The sequence below is a fragment of the Zosterops lateralis genome (genome assembly GCF_965231275.1).
Source record: "Zosterops lateralis genome assembly, chromosome: 4".
NCBI classification, from domain to species: Eukaryota; Metazoa; Chordata; class Aves; order Passeriformes; family Zosteropidae; genus Zosterops; species Zosterops lateralis.
Window position 1 is genome coordinate 6,604,947 of NC_139765.1, and position 27,148 is coordinate 6,632,094.

At 42.4% G+C, this 27,148-nt stretch overlaps 2 long non-coding RNA genes across 2 annotated transcripts in view; both read left to right on the forward strand.

Annotated features, from left to right (window-relative positions):
* The first annotated feature begins 10,514 nt into the window (after window positions 1-10,514).
* The window catches only part of LOC310908585, a 230,063-nt gene continuing 213,429 nt past the window's right edge, over window positions 10,515-27,148 (forward strand). Inside the window, exon 1 of the long non-coding RNA XR_014589879.1 lies at window positions 10,515-10,743. This is a non-coding gene — a long non-coding RNA (uncharacterized lncRNA). The remainder of the gene's footprint in view (window positions 10,744-27,148) is intronic.
* LOC310908588 lies at window positions 24,055-25,686 on the forward strand. The gene is made up of 3 exons (XR_014589883.1): window positions 24,055-24,065; window positions 24,419-24,481; window positions 25,579-25,686. It is a non-coding gene; the product is annotated as an uncharacterized lncRNA (long non-coding RNA).

The window sequence follows — 27,148 nt, forward strand, 5'->3', positions numbered from 1 at the left end:
TGTACAACCCCTGAAGTTAAAAGGTCTGCCACACACAGGGTTCTGCCTTCAGACACAGGCAATCCAAATCACTTTACATATTTATACACATGTATGCATGAACGCACAGGTTTTTTATGCAAAACAAAATAATACCAGTTCTGTGCCAGGATTCCTGGACAGCTTTTTCATGTGCTTGATGTAATCCACAGTTGGGCCATGCAGGCTCCAGATCAGCACGATGGATTCCTCAGCCAAATGGCGATTTACAGTAGTCATTTCCAGAAATAGGACACTGATGTAATGGTTACACAAGTCTTTGCCTGTGTTCATTAATACCTCTGGTGTTCTGGGGTGCAGAGTGTGGTACTTGTGTCCAGCTATCATCCTTATCTACAGCATTTGGAATGATAGCAAAGAGAGAAAATAGGCATGCTTTGCCTTTACTGCAGAGGCACAGATGATAGGAGGAGAGGGGATAACCAGATTCAATAAATAAATAAACAAATGAATCTGCATGCTGTTGATTCCCCCGCACTTATTACTGTGCGTTCTACCACAAATATTCTCTTTGATGCTTACAAGAAAGATGAGCTACAAAGGCTGCAAGAATGCTTATGCCCATTACTGTCTTAATTATAAACTTGTCTGTCTATAAACAGATGAAAAGTAATGTCTGCTTGTAGGCCAGGCCAAACTCCTATGGCTGTGAAGTGAGCATTCCATTATTTGTCATTTGTCATAAGCAGCATTCTGTATTGCCCTGAATGTGAACACCTGCAACACTAACAACTGTGCCCAACATGCATTTAGAAAACAAGGTTTCTGGAAGGTGTTTTAGTTATATAGGTGACCTAAAACAATCCAGAGGAAAAAATGTCATGTGTAAAAGAACATACTGATAGCCTCTAGAAAATGCTCTTTATATAAAACCCACTGACTACAGTCATGGAGAAGAGATCCTGATGACTCCCCAGCTGCCTGTACTACATTGACAGAGAAATAAGAAGTACACTGGAAGAGTTTAATTCACTGAATGTAAGATAATGGGCACCACTACAGAACACAAACCAAAAGCACTAAGGACATAAAATGGCATAAACTGTACAGAGAGCAAATAATGCAGCTATTTCTCAGGAGCTAAGCAAGACAAAATACATTGTCCTACTCAGCAGTTCCTACTTTCCCTGCTTACACTAACACTTATTTTTCATAGTTAAACACTTTTGTACTTTGACACATATTTTCAAAAGAATAAAGAAAACATAAAACATCCTTTCATTTTTTAATACTAAGCAATTGCTTTATATATACATATATACATTTATATACATTTAATTCTGGTAGTAAACTTGGGTTTACTGTTCTTTCTGCTTTATTTAAACAAATATTGCATTGACATTTTCTAACAATGCCTTTGCCCCTATAGACAGTGGTCAATGCACAAACAGGATCCTCTCTCCCCTAGAATTATACCTTCACATTTTGCACCAGTTTTTACTTTGCAACTAAGTTGTTTGCTCTTTATTTTTAATCTTACCTTAAGCTTCAGAAGACTTGCAGGAGTCCTGCAGACAGTGGGATGGAAAACTTCTGCTTGGTGACTTTCATCATGCATTTTGAATGATGGTTCAGATGAGTAAGAGCTTTTCCAGCGTTAAAATAATTTCTGCTGTAAATTTTACACTCCTGACAGGGTGACCGCTTCCAGGCTGATATGCTACAAAAATAATAAAAATAACAACTTTCACCACCCAGAAACAGGCAAATATATATCAACTGAAGCAGTAAATGTCTGTAAAGGTTTTCTTTTCTCTCCTTCTGTAACCCTAGGGCAGGATATCAATATTAGCTGTAAGAGAAAGGCTGCTTGCACTCTGCATTTAGACCTTGAACACACAATGAGGTACGTAGACCAGTGAGCGTACAGAAGTCAGAATTTTGCAAAAACAACCATTTTTTAAACTGGGTCCTACGTTGGAGTTATAAGCAGGGAAGAACAAGACATTTTTTGTGCACACAATTTTAGTTCACAAGGGCAGCGATTCTCAAACAGTCCCCCAGACAACAATTTTGTTCGTGTCCTCAACCTGCTGCTCCTCTCTCTGAATCCATGAGCTCCACGATGGCACCGCACAGGGTGGTGCTCTTTGTTGGGACACTGCACTGTGCCACCAGGAGAAGCAGCAGCTCTCCAGCTGCTCCCTACCAGCCTGGGGAAGCAGAGCAGTTCCATGCACTGGGAAAGGGGCAGGAGAAGTGCTCTGGGCTGCACATTGCATTTCAGTGCTGTGGGAAGGACCTGCATCTGCTCTTTGACTTACACGTCATGTAAAGTAACAGAGCAAACCTGACCTGGGGAATGGGCCGGGGTGGGGGTGGCATCAGGGCCTCTCAAGCATCTTGTGGAATATTTATCACCAGGTTTTTCTGGCAGGCAGAGTAACCCTTCTACAGGCTGAGGTGGCACCTGACTTAGTAATTGCATGGGCTGTAAACTCACACTGGAGACTTCCTCAGGACAACTGTGTCCTATGTCCAGGAAGCCGGAGATGGAATCGACATTGTAAGCTTGAATCTAAAATAAAATTCATCAGTGGCTGCAGAATTATCACTATCAGCAGCCAAGGGCCTCCTCCACACAGCTCAGCTCAGCACAAGCCCATCCTGCACCTGGTGCTCCATGAGGAACCCGTTGTGGATGTGCCAGCCTGGCCCTGGGTGAGCCACACCTCACAGAGGCAGGAATTCTTCCTGCCCTGCTCACACGATGCTTGCAGACACCTCAAAGACTCCTTGAGCAGTATTTGAGCAGCTTGACAATTCCACCTTTAGTGGTTATTACAGTGCAAGTTTTACCTGTAAAAATGCTTGTCCCACACTGGATAAATATGTAAATAAATCTGCCCTGTATCTTTAATAAAATTAAATGTATTTTTTTATTTATATTTAATACAACATATGAAATACTAAATGTAACTGTACCCATGTCTTGCATGTGAGCAAGACACAAACTCACAGCTTTCTATAGCAACACATATGCTGTTGGACTCAGCAAGCAATTTCTATAGGGGCAGGGTGATTAATTTCAATCCATACTTCTAAACACGTGTCTCAGAGCATTAAAGTATACTTTAATTACTGTGCCAAGCAGATGAGCACATAATAGCAGCTATCATTTCAGAACTTTACAGACGTGGTTCACTATTCGAAAAAAAAACCCTCTTAGATGAACATTTGCTTTACAAAAGCAGCAGACTCTTGATCTTATCGATGTTGCTTTATTTTAAAATCAAATCACAATTTCCTGATACTCAGTGTTGTTCTTAAAGCCTTGGGTTCTGCAGTTATGCAATTACATGACACCTAACAAGTTTTAAGACTAAGTATATCTCTACCCGTTGTGTTTTATGCTTAAAACCTGAATCTCAGCAGCTCAAAAAAAGCCACTCTGCAAAGAAACCCTACAGTTCTTTACCTTTTTCTAGAATTATGATATAATTTTCTAATCCAAGCTAATATTTTTCTATATTAATACCTGAAATTAGTAACACCACACTATTAACACAGGAATCTGCTGTGAAAGCCAAGGCCAGCCAACAGTATCAGCTCCTGGCATTGGTTCCAGCTGATGGTCAGCAAAAATACCCACTCCCCTTAAGGGGGCTGGACAAGAGTGATGTGGCTCACAGGGAGCCACCCTGACTGTCCTGGTGCCTGCATCCCATGGGACAGCCCCAGCACTGTCCTGAGAGGCTCCTGTGTCTCCTCAGCTCAGTGATGCTGCAGTGTAGGCAGAATGAGCAGAACCCCGACAATGACCATTAGCTCTGTGAGAAGGGGCTAAGGCACCTGAATCCTTGGTGACAGCCTCTCCATACCCAAAAGAAGGCTAGGAGAAGCCAGAGCCAGGTTATTCACAGCGGGGTGTGGTGGGAGAACAAGGGACAACTGACAGAATTTGAAATACAAAAGGTTCAGGTTAGAAACAACGGAAAACCCTTCTGCCACTGTCAGTCAAGCAGTGGAAGGGGCTGCACAGGGAGGCTGTGCAGCCTCCATGCTTGGAGGCTTTCATGACCAAACTGAACAAACCCTCAAACCACCTCAGCTTGGTCTCAGCTGGCCAAGCTTTGAGCAAGAGGCTGGACTAGATGCCTCCCAAGGTCCTTCCACTCTGAAGGATGAACCTATGGCTACCCTGTGCTTGCTGACCATTGCTGCCTAACTGGAATGTTCTCTGGGGCTCTGCTGCCTAACTGGAATGTTCTCTGGAGTTCATCTCTTCTCAAAAGGTTTTATTTGTTCTGTTCACTTCTCAGAGACTCTTATTCTTGACACCCTTCAGGCCCTGCAAAAATGTCTTATCTCACATCTGTGGGACTTTTTTCTGAACCAGCAACTTCAGACAATTGAACCCCAAAGTATTTTAGCAAGTACTCTACAGTTCATGGGTTGGTTTGAACTTCCTTGTTCCTACACAGTGAGTAACAACACACACAAACACACACAGAGATACAAACAACATTTAACATGCACAACAGAAGAGTGAAATACTTGTTAAATTTTTTTTCCTCATCATGATCAAAGTCCAGTTTTCCCCTTATCTTTTAAAAAATACAATTCCATTTATCACCTTGACATATCTTTTCTCACTGGGGTCAAAACCACTGCTGAAACTGTTGGGACAAAAGTATTTCCATTACTTTCCTCCTGCGTATGTTCTACATTTTCAGCTCCCAAAGCATAGTGCAGAGATCAGGGAGAGCCCTATGGCAGCTTCCATGCAGAACAGAAACCCAGAGCCCAGCCTGGCCCATGGCACAGATTTCCACACATGGACCTGTTTTTATGACTACTGGAATGCTGAGCATAACACCACCAATGCAACCACACACAAGGGAACTAAGAAGTAGTGGTGTTGAGCTACCTAGAACCCAAACTATCTGACATTTGAAAATGCTCCTTAGGTTCCTGCATGAGGTCCTGGAGACATTTTGGTACACAGACTTTACTGCTCGAGTCTGAAAATAGGACAGAGGGAATTCACTGAAATAAACCTTACAAGTAGTTTGAAATACACAGCTGTAACAGGTGACCCCAAAGCAACCTCACACACACAGTTAGCACAAACCTACCACACTCTTATTAGAAGACCACCTTCCTAAAGCAACTGCTTTGGTTCCTGGAATGCTTCTGCTTCATTTCTTTGTCTTGTCTAGCTGGGCCCTAACTCCATTTTGCCAATGTGTGTAATTTCCCCCTAGAAAATACCAAATGGACAAATCATGTCCCAGCCTCTGGAACCAAGATATTACTGAGCTCCATAAGCTATTAAGGGGTTTCAAATTATGGCAAACAAATCCCTCAAGGCTCACTTAGAAAAAAAATATAAAAACACAGGTCTAAGCTTGCCAGACTGTCTGCCTCTCACATTCACAGAAACCCGCCTCAGAAGAAAAAAAAAAAAAATCTTTATTATGTATGAGGTACAGACCATCTGCGATGGGCTTTGAGAGCCAACTTAAAAGTGGGGGGGAGGAGAGTGTTCCCAACTGCATTCACAGTCAGTGAAGAGCTTGAGACTCAGCAGCTGTCTGTGAGCAGGGAAGAGGTGGTGGGTCAGGATGAATGAGGCTGCACAAGACCTGCCAGGGTCAAGGATGGAAAGGCACATTGTTACACACAGACTGTGTGTAGAGGCATATGGAGAACAGCAGCAAGAACCAAGAAAACCTCATGGAGACAGTAAGATCATCCCATAAACAAGGTATTCTAGGAGTGCTGCTTCCCTGTCACTGCAGAAAAATAAGGGATAATGATAATATTATTTTTGTGGTTGTAATACAGACCACTGAACAGCTCACACCGTAGGAAGTAAGAATGGCAACAGCAGTAAACTGGTAGCAGCAAAGAATATAATAAAAAAAATCTTTTTTACTCTTTCTTTTTGAGAATTATACACATCTTTGCATATCAGTCTTCAAAATTTTTGTAATTCTTTTGACACCTCTTTTCAGTACTCCACTACACATATCTGTATCAGCCATTTACTGTTATGTATACCATATAGCTCAATAATGTTTCATTTCTAAAAAGGAAAAAAATTACTTTTTTTTCTAATTTTAACCACTGAAACTAGAGTTAGATTTAACCCTCCCCACTCAAAAAAATCCCAAATCCCATGAGAACCTTTTCTGACATCTAGCAGATCGCTACGCCTTTGTGTGTTTGCAGCTCAACAAACAGGATAGTTCCTTTGGCTGCAAATGAACTGTGACCAGACAAATATGAGTAAACCCTTACAAAGTGACTGTTGCTGATTCTGTCAGGAAGCAAATCTATCTTACATCGCCACTCAAGCCAAAATCATCACAAGTATTTGTCCTGTCCCATAAATTTTTGCTGGCTTTTTAAACACTACAAATTAAACCCTGCATTCACTGATGTCCCTGGCTAAAACTCACTCATGCCTGTGGGGCCAGGCTGGAATGTGAGTGTGTGCATGGGCTGATGCTGTAAGTACTTACCAGTGGTGGAAGGGGCACTGGTGAATCTCGCTGTCACACACTGAAATCCCTTTTCCCAGCTGTCTGCTCCACCTGGCTGAGGAAGGTGAGGGCTCTCCACGCCGACTCCACGGGCTCAGACTTTGGGCTGACTCCTCGCTGACTCCACGGGCTCTGAGCACAGCTCTGCAGTGAGTGACGCCCTTCCCAGGGCCAGAGCAGGACCTGTGGGTTTGCAATGAGGCAGCTCAGGTGTGGGTTTTGCTGAGGAAGCACTGATCCCCAGGGAAAGGGTGGGGTGGGGAGTTTGGGGCAGTAGCAATTCAAAGCAGCTTCCAGGAGGCTTTGCCAGAGGTTGTCTGCCAGCTTTGTTCCTGCACAGAACCTGCACAAGCCAGGGCCTTCAGCAACATCTGCACCTGCACAGGAGGCTCAGGCCTGGCAAAAACAGGCACCTTCCATATGGGCAAGAGGACATCACTTTCACTTTGCTCAAGCACCACAAAGACTGGGAGAAACAGTGCAGGAGTGCTGTGCTTAAATATTTGCTCATTTATTTAAAATAAGGTCAATTTTGCATACCTGTGTCAATATCTGTAGAAAATTTACTGGCTGTATCCCTGCAACTCCACACTGGTCTGCACACACTAAGCATCAATTCAGATGAGTCCTTGCCACAGGAACTCCGTTTTTACCCACCTATCTAGGAATACGGCTATGCCTAAGCAGGGAATTTTAAGTTGTTTCCCAGACTGTTCCTGAATCCAACTGCAACCTGTTTATTTTGACCTCAGTTCTTAGAAACTGTTGATGCCACGGTAGAAATATGCTGTGTGTTCCAACAGGCAACAAACAGTCCTAATGAGAGCACACTCCATCTGTGCTGCCAGCGCACACAGCCTCAGCCTATAGCTCGGATACACTGGAGCCGAGCGCGCAGGGACGAGCTCACGCTGCAAGGGACATCCTGGCACGGCAGAGCTCCCCGAAACAGGCCTCTGGGAGAGTCCTGGGTAGGCAGCAGCAGCACTTGAGTTCTCCCCTCCCTGCTTTGAGCTTGCAGAGTACAAGGCTTTTTATGTTTTTTAAACGTTTCAAAAGTACGAAGCGAAGAAAGCCGGCCTAAAAACTGCCCAGTGCTCTCAAAAGGTGGGAGTTAAAGCGTGCAGAACATATGGCACTATTTACAGCACGCTGGATTCAAGGGAATTTTCCATCAGCCTCGTACTCTGCAAAAGGTACATTACAGAAAAATGCATGTGGGGATCCTTTAATTTCTCTTGCATCTTCTCTTATAAGATGCAGCTGGGGAGCAACACCCACTGGTATTGGTAGCATGAAACGGCGATCCTTTCCTGTTACCAAGGTCTGGTACAAATTACCATGGATTTAGAGGCAGTATATAAAAGACAGTGCTGATTTGTTTCTAAATTTGTATCTTGATTAAACTGTCAGGCTATAGCAGAAATGCAGAGCTCACCTGATTTTAAAATCCTACAACAATAAATTATCCGAGAAGTGCACTACAACTTGGAAATGCTTATAAATGGATCAATACTATGCTTTATGTTTAGATTTTACATCTTGGTCATGCCAAATCAAATGGAATAGAAGCAGCACTTTATATTCAAACTGTAAACTCAGTGTGTTCCAAATAAAACTGTATGGAAGGGGAGACTATGAAGCAGGATTTTAAAAACCACCAAGCTGACCAACAGAATAATAACTGTATTATTATTTTCAGAATTACTTTTAACTGTGTTGTGGCAGACAAAAAAACAAATATAAAGGGCCAAAACTCCTATCCTCAGGAACTCACATGCAAACTTGCATAGGTCAGATCAGTGTTTTTCAGCATTTACCCCTGTAAATAGAGCAGAATTTGGTCTGATCCGTTAAAGCAAAGTCATTTACTCTGGAATAGCTTCAATGATGCTGAATATATTTTAACTATCCAGAATTTCATCATCTGGGATTAGTGCTGTAAACACACATGGGCATTGTGGTCTAATGAAAGAAAAAGTCAACACGAATATGGTGCAGCAAAAGTGGGATCAGCCATGCAGAACTTCCAAAAAGTAGCTTATTACTACTATTAAAGCTCCTGTTATTGAACTATGGCTGTTAGAACTTTCACAGTTTATTGAACCATTCTGCATATTGTAAATATTATAAAACAGAATAGATCAGTTTTCCATCATGATTACAAGCCACTGCTGTTCCTAAAGCTTTTGCTTTTTAAACCGATGTTCTTGTATGTTTGAACACAATTTTTCTATTTGGTTTTACATGATATCCATGTAAGAAAAGAGCTATTCTAAATTAATTAATCGACACACCCCCTTCCAGAGAGGGAATATACGATAAAAGTATTACACGAAGTTCAGGCATATTTTTGTACTCTCAAAAGAAGGTAATTGATCCTCCCCTCTCCCCAGTTTCAAATGTGGAACTTGGCTGCTATGGGTTCTTTCCCACACAAATCAAGTCCTAGCTCTTTTGAATTGAAACAATATGGGATGATTATTGTGGGAATTTTTTTTACTGTTACTGTAATTTAAAACTTTCTGTACCCAATTTTGCATTTTCTATAAATCAAAAACCCATTTCACTTAGGGCTACAATTAAACAGAGGAAATCAAAGACTAACTTCTAAGCAAGTCTTGCTATTAATCATAGGACAAACTAGTAGTACAACTACTTTTACTGCAGTTCCTTTCTGCCTGAGAACTACATTTTCATCTGAAGCTTGAGCTCTTTAGAGGAGACTGTGCCACAGATGAGACAAATTAAACAGAGGTACAGTGGATGGGAGAACACCATGTGCTGTTGAGGATGAGCCTGCCTTGCAGTCCAGCACCAGCACAGGGACACTGCAGACACAACAACTCGGGGTCTGGCGCTGCCATTCCAGAAACTACCACGCTTCTTCCTTCACCAGGAGCAGCCACAGAGTCAGGTCTGTTGCTTTACATAGCTGAACTAAAATCAGCACCTTTCTACTTTTGAAAGAAAAATTTACAAAAGCAGCGCATTTCAACACTGGAGTTCGTATTGAAAACGGGACACGCACACGTAAAATTAAAGTCGGAGTGCAAAATGAAACCCCGTGGAATATGGAAATGTAGGACTTCTGTTTTTTCAAATTGGAAACCAAATTATGTATTTTTATTTTCTAAAAAGAAAAAAAATTGCATATTGATCGCTAGACAAAATAAAACATGAATTCTCAAATCAACAGAAACATGTTTCACCCAGCTGTCTTTATTTTTTTTTTCTCTGTCTCTGTTTCTCAAAGAAAAATTTTTATGTCATTTCTTTTTTCCATATATTTTAGGGAGAGGTTTAATGTCTCATGGTGTTAGTCTATGCAAAACTCCTACAGAGGTACAAGTTACACAAGTCATCACATTATTTACAGCAGTACATCAACAATAAGAATAAGTGATACTAGTAACTTATTCATAAAATATATTCTCAAAACAAAAATTGGCTTCCAGTTAAATAGTCTGCAATGTGTATATTCCATGCTAAAGAGGAGCCTTCTTCTGATTGCAAAGCAAAATTCAAATGTATCTTGTAAAAAATTCCACTTTTTAAAATCAGACACAAAGAAAACAGCTGTGAGGAGTTCGAGGCGTTATTGGAAGGGCTTCTTACACAAACCAAATAAAACCTTCCCAACACGGACTCACTACCCTAATAATGTAATTCAACAAAACATGAATGGAAACGGTCTCACCTCTGAGCAGAACTAGATTTCAAAAGTAAATTACTTACTGAGGCTATAGATTGAAACATTGTTTTACCATTGATTTTCCTCTTACCTAAGATCTCTCACGTACTTGTAACTTTCATTATCTCTGACAATGAACTCCAGCAGCAATCAACACATCTGTTCCTCAAAAAAGTGCACTGAAACCATGTCAGTCTGGCTGTGGCACCAGCAGCTCCCAGGCCTTTGCTTCAGGCTGCTGAAACCTGCTCATCCCTCTGAGCACATCTTTCACCCAGGACAACGGGGAGCTTCCTTTGCCTTCCTCTGATCCGCGTATCAGCCAAAGGCAGGCACCCACCACACAGGAGGTGCACGAGCTAAATAATGCCTGCAAACACAGCTTTGCCTACCAGGAATGTTGGAAAAACTGGATGTCAATTGACCTAAAGGGTAAAGAAAGAAAGAATGGGGAAAACCAAAAAAAAAAAAAAAAAAAAAAAAAAAAAAAAAAAAAAAAAAAAAAAATCAAACATAGAGGTTTGGAAGCCTCGTGCAAAGAGCACGAGAAAAACCCGGAGCACTCACTTCGTGTAGATAGCTACAAACCCTGCCCAACTCCACTGGAACACCTATACCTTCTCTTTTTTGTGTTTAGGTTTATCACATTAATTTCTCCCATCTGATCCCAACTGATGCTGCAAACAAGAGAGGGGAGCTGCCTGCCCTGGCCAGCTTATGCTCCCCTGGTGCTCAGGACATCCATATGCAGCTGGATCTGGAAATGAGAGGCCAGGAGCACCAGTTACCAAAAGCACTCCTGAGCCAGCTGGAGATACCAAAATAAACACCAGCACCACAGCTTAGGGGCCCAGTAGCACTCACCCAAAGATTTTCAGAGCCATTAATAATCAGACTGTAAAGCTGCCAAACTGGGCAGAGGAATACTAGGAAACATTTCAGAGAACTCTGGCTGCAGGACTCCTGTATTCCTACCTTTGGCTCAAAGCACTGGACATGGACACAGCACACAGAGAGTCCCAGTCTGGGACTACATGCGGGTGCACAGGTCAGTCCTGTGCATAAGCACCTGCAGGATTTGGTTTCCACAGGCACATTTATTAAAAATGCAGGGGAAAACTAAACCCAAACAGCTTTTCCAGTGTTTCTGAAACGCCCTGGCCTGCTGGAGCCGTCCACACGGTGGAACCAGTGTGGCCCCATGCACTCAGCTGCTCCTTGTTGAGCACCCTGTGTGTGTCTGGGGCACTCCAGGGTGACCATGCTCTTGAGAATGGACACTGGACACAGAGTGACCAGGATATCTGCTGCTCCAGCCACTGCCAGTGTGGACAAACCTGCCTCCTGGCTCCCAGAAATCAAGCTCCTAGTGCAAACAGAGGAGAGGCTGCTGCAAAAAGAAAGGAATCCTAAACTCAATTACATTTATCTTACAAGCAGTAGGACGAAAAGAATAAAGTTGTCAAAGAGAAAAAAAAAAAAAGAGACAGCAAACAAAACATCTAAAATGTGCTTGTCTTTGTTTTTAAAAGTTGCCTTCTAGCTTTCTGTTCTGCAGGGAACATATAAAATGTTATGACTGGTAAGTTCTAGTTTCATGGTCATTGTTTAGTATTCTGTAAAGGTTCGGGGGGATTGTTTTGGGTTTTTTTGGATTTTTTAATGCAATGATCTACCTAACCTCCCCCTATAATCTTAAAATGCTATCAACGTACCAGATTCCAATTACTTGCACAACAGAATCCTAAAGTGGAAGGATAAGAGATCAGGCAACTTCATAGCATCTTTCTCCCAAGCTGGACTTTGACTTTGGATATATTGATGCAGATGCTGATTGGGTTAGTCTCTCCTATTATTTATCAATGCATAAAACAGAGTGATTAATTCACAAGATAGTGGTGATAAAAGAAACCTCATGGCAAGCAATACATCACCTTTCCACTTTGGTAAGGAATACTAGTGAATTTTGGGAGGCAAGGCCTCCCACAGCTATGAAAAAAAACCTCCATTCAAAGGCAACCAAGACCTAGAACAGCATCTAAACCCCAGATCCAGACTATGAGATGCCCCTTGTGCAAGGGCAGTGCTGGACGCCTCAAATTCTGCAGGCTCTGCATTCTGAGCAACTCTCCCTTCCCAGGTGAGTGTTCTGTGCTGTGTGTTTGCTGTACATGGTTTATCCACACATCAGCTGTTCCTCACAGCAGAAATCTCATGGGCAACACCAGATTTATCTCCAGTTTACAAGGGGAGGTGCTGAGGCAGAGAAAGAGGAGGAAACCTGAAGAGGCTCTTACTCTCATACCCACAGCTGAACAAAAAAGGATCTCCCAACTTCTCACTCACTTTTCCAGACAAAGGCATTGCAATTCCCATTTCATCATGGCCTGATTTCTGGACAATAGCATGTCTAGATGCATATTTTACAAATTAAAGGATATAAGAAGAGATAGAAGAATGACTAAATAAACTGTGATCAAAATAATCTGCAGTCTCAGAAGTGCTGGCTCCAGTGATCTTGATGGCACAATACAAATTATTTTTTGTACTCATTACTTCTTCCAATGGCTTCTACAGTAGTAGCTCATGGTACATGACAGACAGAAAAAAATCTGGGGGCTATCTGAAGTGATTTTCTGTAAGCCTTGAACTAGCCATCAGCATGAATGTGAAATTCACTCTATGAAGAGTGGCTTTATTTTTTTTAAAACGCCATTAGAAGCAATACCCACCTGACAACCACTGGTTACCTGTGGAAACTTTTTGTTTCTTTTGTCCTGAGTGCTCTACAGAAATGCCCATACAGAGCAGAGGCTGCAAGTGCACTGGCAAAGTGGTTTTTCAGCTTGATCTCTTGGTGTTAATTGAATTGTAAGACTCTTCTATTTGTTCTTCCACTACTTGCAACCTTAAAACCAATATACACAGTCAAGGCCTAAGTCTAGTTTTTCACAGATTAATGTTCAGGAGAGCTTGTTAGCACTTTCTGCTGAACCTTCAATTGCTCATCCATTTAATGTTTTAGGTTAGATTGTATCTCAGGAAGAACATACTGATGACAAGAAAAGTTACAAAATTCAGGAACTGGATACAAGTGCACTCACCCCCCTTTTCCAGGTGAAATCCAACCCACCACCAGGCCTGTAAGGACTCTTTGGTGTATTCAGCTCAGCAGGCATCAAAAGTTAAAAAGCTTGCAGCAATTATTTCAACAATGATGGAATTTTAGTGCTTCTCTGTCCAGACCAGAACCTTATATGGGTGCAAACCAGCCATATCCAACTGACACTGTAAAGAAATCTATTTTGGGAAGAGAATTATGCTCATACTTTAAGTTCCTTCTGACTTGATAAAACCAAGACATGGCCCACAGTGACATGGACCAAGGGGACCTGCACCAGCAGAGACACACATACATGTATGGCACCTTCCACAAACATGAAGGTCTCCTCAGAAAATTACACCTATTCTATGTTCACTCCTGACCTGCACTCTGGCATGCCCCTTACAACAGGTACAACCTTCCAGCTGGCTTTCCTATCCCAAATCAGCCCTCTCTCCCCTGGAGACTCCAGATCTTGCTCCCAGTTGGCTGCACCTGGAGTCACGTGGTATTCCTTAATATGTTTTAATTAATTAATTAAATAGAAATCCTTAATCTTCTCTTAAGCAACACTGCTGAGTTTTTATTCCTGAAAGCATTTTGGGGAAAACAAAATGCAAGCACCAGGTAGATATTGTTTTTATGCTGTGAAATACCACCCCTAAAAACATTTTGTGTTGCAGAGAAGTAATCACTTCTCTAAGGAAGTGATTCTCTAAATAGCATCTTAAATGTATACATGTGAACATTATACATGCAACTCCACTTTTATTTACACCAAACAGGAGTGCACACATACAAAAATTACTCAGATCTCATACGTGAGACATATACATAGTAGAATAGGTTATACTTTAAATGAAATAATTTTATAGAGACATTCAAAGGTACCAATAAGACAGTAGAAATAATTGTTTTAGTATAATTTAAAATGTAAATGTCACGTAATATGTAATTTAAATGTAAATCTGCACCTTAAACCTTCAATCCATCAATGTAAATCTCCATTTAAGAAACAAAATTTCCATGTGATCATGTTAATTCCTCCTTCTATAATAATTATAGAATGAGAAACATATAACCTTCAATTAAAACTGGTAACTAGCTATCTTCATAACAGACCGAGTTGAAAAACTGCTTTTATAAAACAGTTACTAATAAAAATAAATTTTAAAATGTTAATTATTTATTCACATAATAACTAAGCAATCAAAAAAAACCCCTGTATGTCACAATGCATTAAAACCAAAACTAAACCTCACGATGAACCCCTGCAGCACAATTATATATATCCTTTGGGCCTGTAACAGAGTTTCCATCCATTTTGGGACGTGATCAATTCCTTCCGTGCACCCTGCAATTCATAAACGCCTGCTGGAGTAGGAAGAAGAATACTGATTCCATGTTATTTTTAATTTAATATATTTCCGTATTATTTTATCCCTTAAAACCAGAATGCAGGACTCTGACACTCCTTGGGTTAAACTGGACAAAGCAAGAAGGTACAAAAGCTCATTGCCCAAGTCTGAAGGTTGTGCAGAACGTAGCGTTCTTTAAATGCACTTTAAGAGTCATTTGAGTTCAGGCTTCCTGCATCAGGTTTTTAAATTAGTGTTAGCTGGGTTTGAGAGAACAATCCAAAACCCTCTGATATCTGTAGGAGACTTTCCACTGACTCAGGACTGGATATACTATTTTATTTCCTATAGATGAATTAGACAATACATCTTATCTGCCAAAGGTAACAAAACTATCATGAGAACTCTCCTTTCTTTAAAAAAAATTAAAAAAAAATTCTGCAACCAGAGAGAAAAATAAATATATACATAAAAAAAAAAAAGAGAAGAAAATAAAGAATGATTTATCAAAGAGGAAAATCTTTTGAAAATGATACTTGCTGTATATACAAATGCAGAAGTAAATATACCAGAGCTCTTTGTGTTTGGGTAGCAAAACAAATACAGCGATCAAAATCTCTTGGATGCAACAAAACAGCCTTCCCAGCCTTTTGCAGACTTCATTTCAATAAAAAGCAAGGGCAGCTCTGAAAGGATTGCCAATGCATTCAGAAGTCCATGTCAAAGCTTCGTGCTCACCAACACAGAACTGAAACAACTGTCCATCTGAGACACTGTCAATATTTGTAGCTGCTTTATGGTTATTACATCCTGCAGATGAAAATGCAAATGAACTCTCCCACGGAACAGCCCCTCCTCGATCACCTACTGTGATTCCACAAGACCAGTTACTGCTTTAGAAATTATAACCTAACTTGTGTAAAAAAACCCAGGATTTGGTGATCACTTTTACAGGCCCCTCGAAGTGACTCCTCTCTCTGAGGAATTAACTCTGGTGTAAAACACCCAGGCCTAGCAGGGCTGTGAAAAACAAAAGTGCTCTGCTCTCACATATTTCTCTGAGCTGCTCAGCTCAGCGGCCTGTCCCCACAGCATTAAAATAAATAGACTTGATGGTACTGCTCCTTGTTTTCTAGCCCCTGAGATCAACTGTTTGCAGGGTACTTTCCTACTTTGGAAACTATATAAAATGAGAAAAAAACCCCAAAAAAACCCCCAAAAAACTCCAGAGAAAAATAAAGAAACCAGTAGTTTTATAGTACTATTTTTTTTTAATTTGGCACTCTGAAAATATTTGCCTCTGTAGTTATCAAACCACGTGAACTCTTTTATTCTTGAAATTGTAGCTATCCTCTCCTCTGGAAATGTCTGCTTACATTGACAAAAGAACTTCAGGAGCTGAATGAATGCCACAGCAAACATATCTGTGTGAAGGTATCTGAATAAATAGGAAACATGCTAAGTGTCCCTCAGATTTAAAGTGTGGCAAAATATCAGTCAGCAATTCAAATGCAATCAATCAAGGGCTGTAGAAAATGATGACTTAATTAATATTTGATAAAGGTATATTGGTTATTATAATAATAAATTCGTTTTTCCTTAGCTCCTCTTCCTTTCCCTTTGCAAAATGTTCGATTGGTATGCAAAGCAATTTACTTTTCTATTTGTGCTTTAACAAGTTTGAAAAGAGCAAATCACTTTGAAACTCCACACAGATTGGACAGGAGCTAAATGTTTTCCTTGGCAGATAACAGGATACGACGGTTGAGGTTAATTTAAATTTACGTGTGTAAAAATAAATAGGCAGTACATTGTCATCTCAAATCTATAGACTCCTTCCAAAAAGGCTGCCCTAATTTAAATAAAGAATGCATAAGGTAATGCATCAGCCACATACCAAATATTGACCCAACATTCCCTCTTTTTTATTCATAGAATGCTCATTTGGAGCACCAGTGAGATAAAGCTCTTTGGAGCACCACCCTACCCACCCCCCCCTTGCTTTTTTTTTTTTTTTTAAAGCAAAACAACAAAACATGATTCATGCTTAGATGTGTATTTTAGAGCATCATGCCTAGACAATTTTTATGAGAGTTTTGAAAAGTTTTGTGGAAGACCCTGAAAACCATTGTAGCAGTCAGATCTTTATTTGAAACTATTATGTATATAGTCTTAATCCAAATCCCATTTGAAGTCAGTGGAAAAACCCCCGTCGCCTTCAGAGGCCTTTGGATCAGATCCTTTGTTTCCAGAGGTACAGAACAGCAAATTTCAAACGTATGCAAGAACGAGAAGTATACAACTACTAAATAAATAGTAACACTAATCTGTGAAAAAAGGCAGTTTTTATAAAGGGCAACTCCAAATTATGAGATCTCATATTTGATTTTTTTTTTTTAAAGACAGGCTGCAAAGGGCCTGATCCTGGGCATTTTATTCCCTACATAGACCTCTACAAATGATGGCGTCTTGAACAGAATTACATTCTATTTTGGAGACCATAACTCAAATTTAAATAAAAACTGGAGATTTAAAACATCCTCTGTGAGTGCAGATGAATTACCTGTGGACAGATTTCTGCACCATTCCTAAGAGAATCACAGGCTGGTTTGCTCTCTAGCGAGAAGTTACAGGCCAGAATTATTAGCGACTCCACAAATGTGCACACAGACTGTGTTAGTGAATATCAGGTGGAGAGGGACTGCTCCAAAGCCCATCAAACTCAATGAACTGTGGCTCAGGTATGGAGTCAGATGCACTAACAAGTACAGATCTGCACGGCCCAGCACAGTTCACAGCACACAAACTCGGGACTCGCCGAAGTGCATGTGCACTTCCAAACATCCACCCGTCCATTTTCTCTCTACTGGGATGGCTGCTGGGGAATGCCTATTGTGCTGGCTACATGGATTCCAACTTTTTTTGTCTTCTGGCTGCAAACGTGAGCGTAGCTCGCTGCACGCACTCTGAATAAATGAACACTTATCTCTGCGACAATCAAACGCGCTGGGCGAGCACACGCCGCGCGAACACGCATGCGGCTCCCAAGGAACACGCTCCACACTGTGTCTTATTTGAGAAACAAAAGACATGCAATCGTGTTTTTGAATTATTTTTTTTCCTCATCTTCCCTTCTCGGACAGGTACAGGCGCCATAAATCAGCATTAGAACTGTGGCAGCGTGGCTTTGTTGTGCATCTCAGACCTGCACAAGCAGCACCACTGCGGGGGGAGGAGGGAGGGCTGATTACCGGCACCTGCTTCAAGCTGCGAGGGACTGATGCAGTTAGCAGGAAAAATGCCTAATTAGAGCGCATTTCCATTTTCCTGAGGGAAGGTGTCACGATGGCTGAGCACCCATGTGCACGGCAGACTCTGAGAGCACCAAGGCCCTGCCAAGGTTTGTGGAACATGTGGCACATGGACGGAGGCCGAGTGCAGCACAGAACCCATTCTGCTCACAGGGGAGCTGACAAAGTGCTGAGTGGATAAGAATTACATCATCAACCCCCCAACCAAAAAAAAAAAAATTAAAAAAAAATTTTTTTAAAAATTTTAAAAAATCTGTTTTCTTTTCTCAAGAAAACTGGATGAAACAAGGCATTCCTTCCACTCCTTTTATTTCTCCTTAGCTGCTACAAAAGGTTTACGAATACTTGGCATGTACTATGAGAAGACAGTGCTGTACCCACTGTAACCACACAAAACACAATCCAGCCTCACAGTCCTACTCATCTCACATATGCAACAAAGACGAGAACCCCGGACGGCACCCACGTCTCAAAGAGCCAACTGCTGCTCCATTCTCTTTCCCTTTCTCCTCTCCACTTCCTCCTCCCTTTCCCCTCTCCTTTAGCCACAATAAAATCTCTCTTACCCTAATCCAAACCTGGCAACATTCATCCGGATGAAATTATAAATAATTTTAAAAAGTTTAGCCGGCCAGCCCACTCGCTATCTGCGGCAGTAAGGATCCCATGGGAGCCCACCTGCCTGCAGCTCCTGTTCCCGTGGGATCACTGCTGTGCCATTCACGGAGCACGCCTCTGCCCAGCACTCTGCACCCCTCCCAGGCCTAGAACACATGGACCTTGCCCTCGTGTTCCCCTCGTTCTCCACACTCGTAGGTAAAAGTCAGATTTTCAGCCAAGATAGGTGGGAGGTTAAGAAGAGACAGTTCGTTTATCAGTAACTCCTTAAATTTCCTTTTGGAGGATAAAATTGCGTTTTGAGGGTTGAGCTGAGGGAGAAGCGCTCTATTTGCTCTCAACTCGCTCTATCTTAGATTATTTTCACTATGTTTCACTCAATTATTACCTGAAAATATGCAAAACTTCATAATTATTATCTGAAAACATGCCAAACTTCATCCTAGCCAGCTATAAAAAAAATAAAAATCTTTTAATTAAGCAAAGTATTGTCTATGCTTTTCATTTTTCATTCCATGCACCAAACATTCTGTACGAGAATCTTGGCACTCCAACACAAAACACTTTCAAAATGTAAATGCTCCAGCACACATGCATAATTTCTGAAGACATTCATCTGAGGGGCTGAATAGTTCTATCAGCAGTTACATTTCAAGTTACAGACTAAAAATAATTTTAAATTTAAACCCTGGAAATTGCCAATCTAATGAACAGATTTTAATCCCCCTTCAATTAACATGCACGTGGTCTTTATACACTGCTATGTTCATTTTCAGCACACTTATAGAAACCCTCCCTGTGAAATAAACCAGGCAATTCTGCTTCTTTCACTTTCAGAGGTAATGTCTAGCAAGCCTCCACAAAATAATGAACTGATATGTGAGGAACAGTTTTATATTCCTTTAAGCTAGTCCTCATCAATAAAACAGTCCCCAAGTACTACAACCTAAGGATAAAAAATAAAATTAAATATTTTTTAGATAAATAGCATCATTAGGAGCAATATTGCCGAGTACTTCAGTGAGGAGTGTTCAGTGAAATTTCTCAGTCAGGAGTGTTCAGCAGTTTGTGAACCCTCAACTAATATTTTATTTGCATTGTACCGTATAGCTGCTACAGGCCTCTAAAAACTACTTTGAAGAAATTAATTTTAGCTATCACCAAGCCATATGCTCCTAAATTCCTTTCTTAATCTACACAGTTCACTAAAACATTCTCTAGTTACTTTGAGCATGATCAGCCAATAAATACTGCTTTACTACTTACTGTTATGAGTTGTATTTCAGTTTATGTTGCCATAAAACACTTCTAATGCAACGCCAATACGGAGATGGTTTTGATACAATGCTGTCAATGGCCTGAATTTAAAACTATTTTTGTATAAGTCACTAGGTATTTTCAAATTATTTGGGAGGTTTTTTTGGGGGGCAGCGCTTTATTTGGTTGGCTTTTGCTGTCTGTTTTATTTTTATTTTTTTTTTTAATAAACCCCCAAACATATTTTTATTTGGTGCATTATTTACTTTAAATCCTAGACATAAATGAAACTAACATGAAAAGATTAAAATAGTAAAACACAAGCCTCCCATTTTTTTCCAGTGTGCAGAAAAAGCATTTCAGTTTAGAAATATATACGAAAGGACTAGTTTCTTCATAAAGTCTCCCAAAATATATTTATTTCCAGATACTTTAATTTCCACACAGATTAGTCTATATATAAAAAAAATGAAAATACCTATTATCATAAGTCTGGCAATTTCACAGCAGTAATAAATCTTAAGTGTTTAACCGTCTGTCAAACTGCGCCTAACTCGGTACATCTCTATCCACATGCTACTTTGGTCTATAAATGGCATTACTCTAATATTTAAGTATTCTACTTAAAATAAATTCCTTCATTAACACCCGAAGAGAAAGAGTGGGAGTGTGCGTGAGCATGTGCCAGGGCGCACACATAAAAAGATAAAAAGAAAATAACACTTTTGGCACTTATGGACCTTTTGAGGCCTTGAAAAATAGTAGTTTTTAAATGTATGATAAAAAGTGGTAATCAGAAACTGATCCTGAACAATTTCCAGGTATTAAAAAAATTTAAACATGAAGGCTGAAAATATTTACGTCCAAATTCAGGTTGCTAAGAAAATCAGGAAAGGTAATTTGCGATGAGATACAGTGACTGAAGAGCATCAGAGAGTTAGTTACCTGCAAAGCCAGGAGTTGAGCAATGCCACCAGGTCCCTTCTCTCGTATGTGTCCCTACAAACAAACCCCATGCACTGCCTGGTGGCTACGTTACAGCTGCTCTGCACAGGGATGCTCAATTATCCTTCACACAGACCGAAATATTAAATAAACGTAAAAAAACTTGCACCGCCCAACTTTGTTTCTTCTCTTAAGCTCCCTTCTATTTTTATTTTTTAGAAGGGAAGGGGCGAAGCGCCATTCAGGAAAGCAGCTATATTGTGCTCAATGAAGGCAGGACTGGCACAAGTCCTAGAACATTTGCATTCAGAAATAAAAGCTGTGATCGACCTTTGTCTGCTAAGAAAATGAAGCTTGCTGGTTTTAAACAGGCTAGCGAAGGGAGGGGCAGACTCGATAGAGAGGGAGAAGAGAACCTAAAAAAACAGCAACAATAGCAAATATTAGTCTATCACATCCTTAATAGGCAGCAAAGCGATCCTCCCGAGCGAGCCTGGACCTCGCCGGGCTGATAACGCGCTCCTGGTTAATCATAAATCACCGGGCAGAACGCGAGCCAACGCGCCGATCCCCACCTATACTTCCCGAAACTTGATTTTTTTTTTTTATTTATTTTTTTTTTTCCCCACTTGGCATCATCCCCCCTGCGCTCCGGCGGGAGCAGCTTACCCTGGCAGGGCGGGACGGCGGCGGCCCCGGGAGCCGCCGATGGATGCGGCGCTGGCTGGCTGGGCTGGGTGTTCCCCCGGCAGCTCCGCAGTGCCCGGGAAGGCGGGCGGGAGGCTCCGGGCGAGGCGGCGCATCCGCACGGCCCGGCAGGCCCGGGAGGCGGCCTCGCCTCGCCTCGCCCCGCACCGGCAACAATGGGCGGCTGCGAGGGGATGGCAGGGACGGCGGGGAAGGGAAGGGAGCAGAGCAGAGCAGGCAGAAGGGAAGGGAGAAGAGAGGGGAGGGAGCGAGGAGGGAGGGAGGGAGAGAGGGGTGGCGGGGGGGGAGAAACGGAGGGAAAGAAAAAAAAAAAAAAAAAAAAAAAAAAGAGAAGCGTGTTAAGCTTGTCTGGTAGTTAACAAGTCTTGAATGAAGAATGTTAGCAAACAGACAAACAGCATGTCTGATGCATGCTAATAGTCCTGGCTTCGCCACTGACAATATGAATAATTCAGTAGAAAGGAGGGAAAAAAGAAGAAGCGGGGAGAAAAAAAAAAAAAAAAAAAAAAAAAAAAAAAAAAAAAAAAAAAAAAAAAAAAAAAAAAGGCATCCTCCCTTCACGCTCCCAAACGTCTGCAGAGGAGACGGGAATAAGAAGTGTGCCGCAACTTTCTCCTTCCCACCCATCGCACTGAAAATATTCAGCAAAAAGGCCGCTCGGGCACCAGCCCTTGCGCCAGCCCTGCCTCTCGGAGATTTTCGATTCCTATTTTTGTTGCCTATTAATTTCCCCCCCACACCACCACCCCCCCTCCCTCTTTACCGCCTATTTTACTTCTTTTGTCTGGGAGCTGGCACCTGTCCCAGAGACGGCATTTTACTGCACATCCCCTTTTCCCTCCTCAGCAGAGAAAAGCGGGGAGGGGGGGGGAAGGTCTGCAAGGACAAACAGCCTGTGCACCCCCTGCTCCCCCCCAGACATTCCCCCCAGATCTCCTTTTCAGCCATGGTCCAATTACAGGGGGTTTGGAGGGATATCACACGCCCTATTTCACATGGCGCAGATACCTACAGCCATTAAAAATATATATTTCTATGAAAGAGAAAGAGAAAGGCAGCAGAGAAAGCAAGAGGCTCGTTCCCCGAGCAACACTGTGCACTGGGACTCCGGGGAGGAAAATCACCAGCCAAAGCTCTCTCTCTCATCCTCAGAGCACACAAACCTGCAAAGCCCGAGTCATTGCTCAGGCAAAGGAATCCATTTCCTTAACGGAGGGAACAGGGAGTGAGGGGAAGGGATGAGCGGAGGGGTGAGCGAGCCCTCGGCGCTCTCTGCCCTCTGCATTGGGATGTACAGCGCAGGAGAGGCGAGAACCAGCCCCGCTCGGGAACGCTGGGAGAGGAGAGGAGGGCTCAGGCGAGCAGAAGGAAAAAGAAGATCCTATTTGCAGCATTTTTAAAAGTTCTGCTCTGGCAAAGGCCGTCTGAAGGGGAGGCCCTTGCAGCAGGAATGCGAGCAGCAGCCGCCTTTCCAGAGTCCAGCCTCCTTCTTGTGAGCGACTGGAGCAGTCTGGCGGAGGAGGAGAAGAAGGAGGAGGAGGAGGAGGACGTGAGCCAGCGAAACGCAGCGGGCTGGAGCTGATGATGAAAGCGGCACGGCCCTGCGCGGACGGGCTCCTTTCCATCCCCCGCAGCCACGGGCACAGGACACGCTCCGAGCCCGGCCCCGGCCCCGGGGGCTGCGATGGGGCCGCGCCGCCGGGAGGGGACCCGGCACTGAGGCTGCGATGGGAGGAAAAGGCGCTGCGCTGGAATGTAAATGCACCCACGCTATGGCAATATGCTTGACAGGGCAGTGCGGCTAATGAAGCTTTTAATTGGGGGAGGTGGGGGTGTATATATATGTGTGTGTGTATGGGGGGTGGTTTCTAGGGAAATATCTCCCGGGATTAAACGGGAGAGAAGAGGCTCCTCTCTGCATTCACACACCTACACCGCTCTGTCCGCCAGGACCACCAACTACACACAACACCAACCCCAACCCACCGAGCTGAAAATGGCCATTTGAAAAAGTAAATACTGTATGTGACAGAAAAACTTTGTGATTTTGTTTTCTCATGCCCTTACTTCCAAACCAGCTGCACAGCCAAGCTCAGGCTGCTTGGCCCTTATAACTCTCTTGGCACCGAGTCAAAAGCTGATAAGCATTTGGGCGAGACAGCTCAACTGCTGTGCTGGAAGAAAAACAGCTGCCATGATTGCTGTTTGATTGAGAGCGCTCGCACACACTCACAAAAAAACATACCAGGCTGCAAGGACGGGCCACAAATGCCTGAGGATTCAGCTTCAGAAGATCAACATACATTTCCTTAAAAAAAAAAAAAAAATTAAAAAAAATTATATAGTTTCGCCTCCGTACACCCTCCCCTTCTTAAAAGAAAACGTGCTGTGTCGACTTGCTTTTCTTCTTCCCATCCCCCCTCCATAACCTCAAGCAAACTCAAGGAATTGTGCCAAAAGTCCCGTTGCTAGTTACCAAGTGCATTTTTTTAAACGTCCTTTTGATACTTCTTTCCCTCCTGCTTGCCATGGAATATGCAAGTAAGATAATCTTTCCATTACTTACAAGAAGTAATTAAAAAAGAACTTCTAGCTCAGCGTTCCTTTCCCTCTTTCTCTCTTAAGGGGCAAGAAGAGGGAAGCGAGGGGGAGAAGGATGTTTTTTCTCTTTGCCGAGTCCAACATTTGGCTTTTTCCATTTGTGGCAGATCACTGTAACGCTATTGTAAAACAACTTCCTGCCCCTTTTGGCACACGTTCCAGAAGCTGCTAGGCTAAGTTCATAGCACAAACTTTTTTCCCCCTTGCCGAAGAAGAGAGACAAAAAAAAAATTCCTGCAAATTATTCTCCCCCTTTTTCTGGCTAATGGACTCACAAGGTGAATTTATTGCAGCTCTTTAAGAATGTTACACAAGAGACGTCGGTATCCCAGCTGGATAATTCATAAGATGAAAAGGTGGGGTCATTATAAATATATGTCTGTGTGTGTCTGTGTGTGCCTGCATTTTAATTCTGTCATTTTGAATTGTAAGTCTCAGTACCATCAGGTGGATAATGAGCTAAGCTGCTTCATCTGCCGTACTAATTTGTATATCTATCATAGCACAGATCATTGGCTCAGTACATACAGCCTCCTACTTTCCAATTGCTTTTGTGCTCTAAGGTGACCTGCATCTCTCTCGTCTCCCTCCTCTCCTCTAAACCCTCAGCCTCATGCAAATACCCACTGGAAGCTCCTAAACGCTCCCTGCTAGAAACGAGAGACGTTGCAGCCTCTCTGCCATAAGCCAAAAAGGAAAACTAAGGCCTCCACAAGTTGCTCTCTCACGGTCTCTCCCTCCCTCCCTCCCTCTCCCTCTGTTTCTCTCATAGCAACAGCATTTCTTGGTGCGCCTGCTTTGGCATACATCAGCATTTCCACCGTCCAAGTGTCCTTTTGCGTCACATCTCGCCATTTCATTCAGCCAATGAAATCTCCTTCTTGCAATAAAAATATATAGACTTTTTCTGTTATTGGTATATTCAAAATTTTTTTTTTCATGTGCTTTCCTAACAAAAAACGTTGTCAAGCATTTGATTTGCCCTGCACTGGGAGGGGGGAGAGGGAGGGTGGAGAGGGGGAGGAGACTGTACAAGATTCAACCTTGAAGAGTCTTCTTTGTGGAAAATATGTTACCGTAAGAAAAAAGGGATTACATAGTTACTTAAAGTCATAGTTGTCCCTCTCACTTACTATTGATTTTGCTTATGCTATCATTGCTTTCCTGATGTACTTCTAAAGCAGCCAGGCAGCTTCAACTGATTGGAAAGTCAATACCATGTGTGTCTAAGTTTGTAAAATATTCTTCAGGAAAAAGAAGATATTAATTGATTTTTTATTGCACTAAATATTGAAAATGAGACAATAGAAAAAACTGCAATGTAAAAAGAAAAACCATAGGCATACGTTTCTGTCCCATCCAAAGGGGCTGCTCCCCAATGCACTATCCTGCAAAATGGAGCGGAGGGTTTCAGAGTTGGAGGTTCTTTCCAAGAGCCATTTCCTTCTTCCAGAACCTCACCAGCGCAGCATTTGAGTGCCCAGCTGTGGTAAAATGCTGCCAAAGGCTCCGTTCCATGGCCCAGGTATCCCAGCTGGCGAGGCAGCAGTGGAGCTGCACGCCCTGTGCCTGGCATGGCCAGCCGTGCCCTGGAGCAGCAGCCCGGCCATGGAGCCCAGTCCAGCCCTGCCCTGGAGCAGCATCCTGGCCATGGAGCCCAGTCCAGCCCTGCCCTGGAGCAGCAGCCTGGCCATGGAGCCCAGGTCCAGCCCTACCCTGGAGCAGTATCCTGGCCATGGAGCCCAGGTCCGGTCCAGCCCTGCCCTGGAGCAGCATCCTGGCCATGGAGCCCAGGTCCGGTCCAGCCCTGCCCTGGAGCAGCATCCTGGCCATGGAGCCCAGCTCCAGCCTCAGGCCTGAGCCCAGCCAGGGCTGCCCTCAGAATTCACTTGGCTCAGCCAAGGTGGCACATTTGGGGTTGTCGCAGCTGCCCGGCCCTGCTGCAGCTCCAATGATTCCTGCCGTGGCAAATCCAGGGAACCTCTGTTACCCATTTCCATCCAGCCTCAGAGCTCCAGAAAATGCTCAACCACCAGCATTCTGAGGAGAATACACATTTCTTCTGTAAGCAAAATATATGTTTTATGGTTTTCCTTTACCAGCTTTTTCCTTTTTTTTTTAATGGTGTGAAACCACAAAATGTTTCTAGTATTTATTTTTAGGGAATTATAGTAAAAGCATACTAGAGATTATCAGGACACAGTTGACAAGATATTTAAACAGTAACTTTCCCACAAATATTTATTTCGGTAAAATGACACCTAGTAATTCTGACCTCTTCTAATAAATGGTCTCTATTGCATGTAGACTGTGGATGCAGAGGATGTGCATAAATTCTGAGTGGTTAAAAAGTAAAAGCAAGCAAAATTTCTGGGTAACAGCCTTAGCAGCAGCCAGCCATCATATCCAGCTAAAAGTCTTATCATTTTTGTTTTAAAATAATGGCATGACATTCCTGATAGTATTTATTTTAACGGAACATGCACAGATGAGAATGTTAACCCTGCACAGAAAAAAAGAGATTACACGTGATAGTGCAGTCAACAACTTTTAATGCCAATGAAATATAAAAGACAGACCTATTTTTTTAGGGAAGGATCGGACTTACACAGATGAATTGCTTAGTTCAGAGTGTTTTACTTGTATTTAATCAGCTTTCTGAATGGCTTTCCCCCTTGTTTCTCAGACATGATTTTTAGCTCCCTATTTATCTTTTTATTTTCTATATACAATATAGGTCTTCTTGTTCTTTATTCTCCATAGCTGCCCCTTCCTTTCTCATTTTTTGTTAATGTGAAAATAGCTGAGGTTCACCCCCTTTTTTTTTTTTTTTTTGCCTGCTCCTTATGGGGATAATTCTGGTGCATTTGGAGGGTTAAAAGTGCTGTGCCTTTACACAGTTATAACTCGTATTCATCCACCCAAAGCCACCCTTCCACAAGGAGACACAGAAATGCATTCTGTCTGTCACCACGGTTGTGAAGTAAGCTTGAAAGTTGTCTAACTTTAGGCTACCTCAGTAC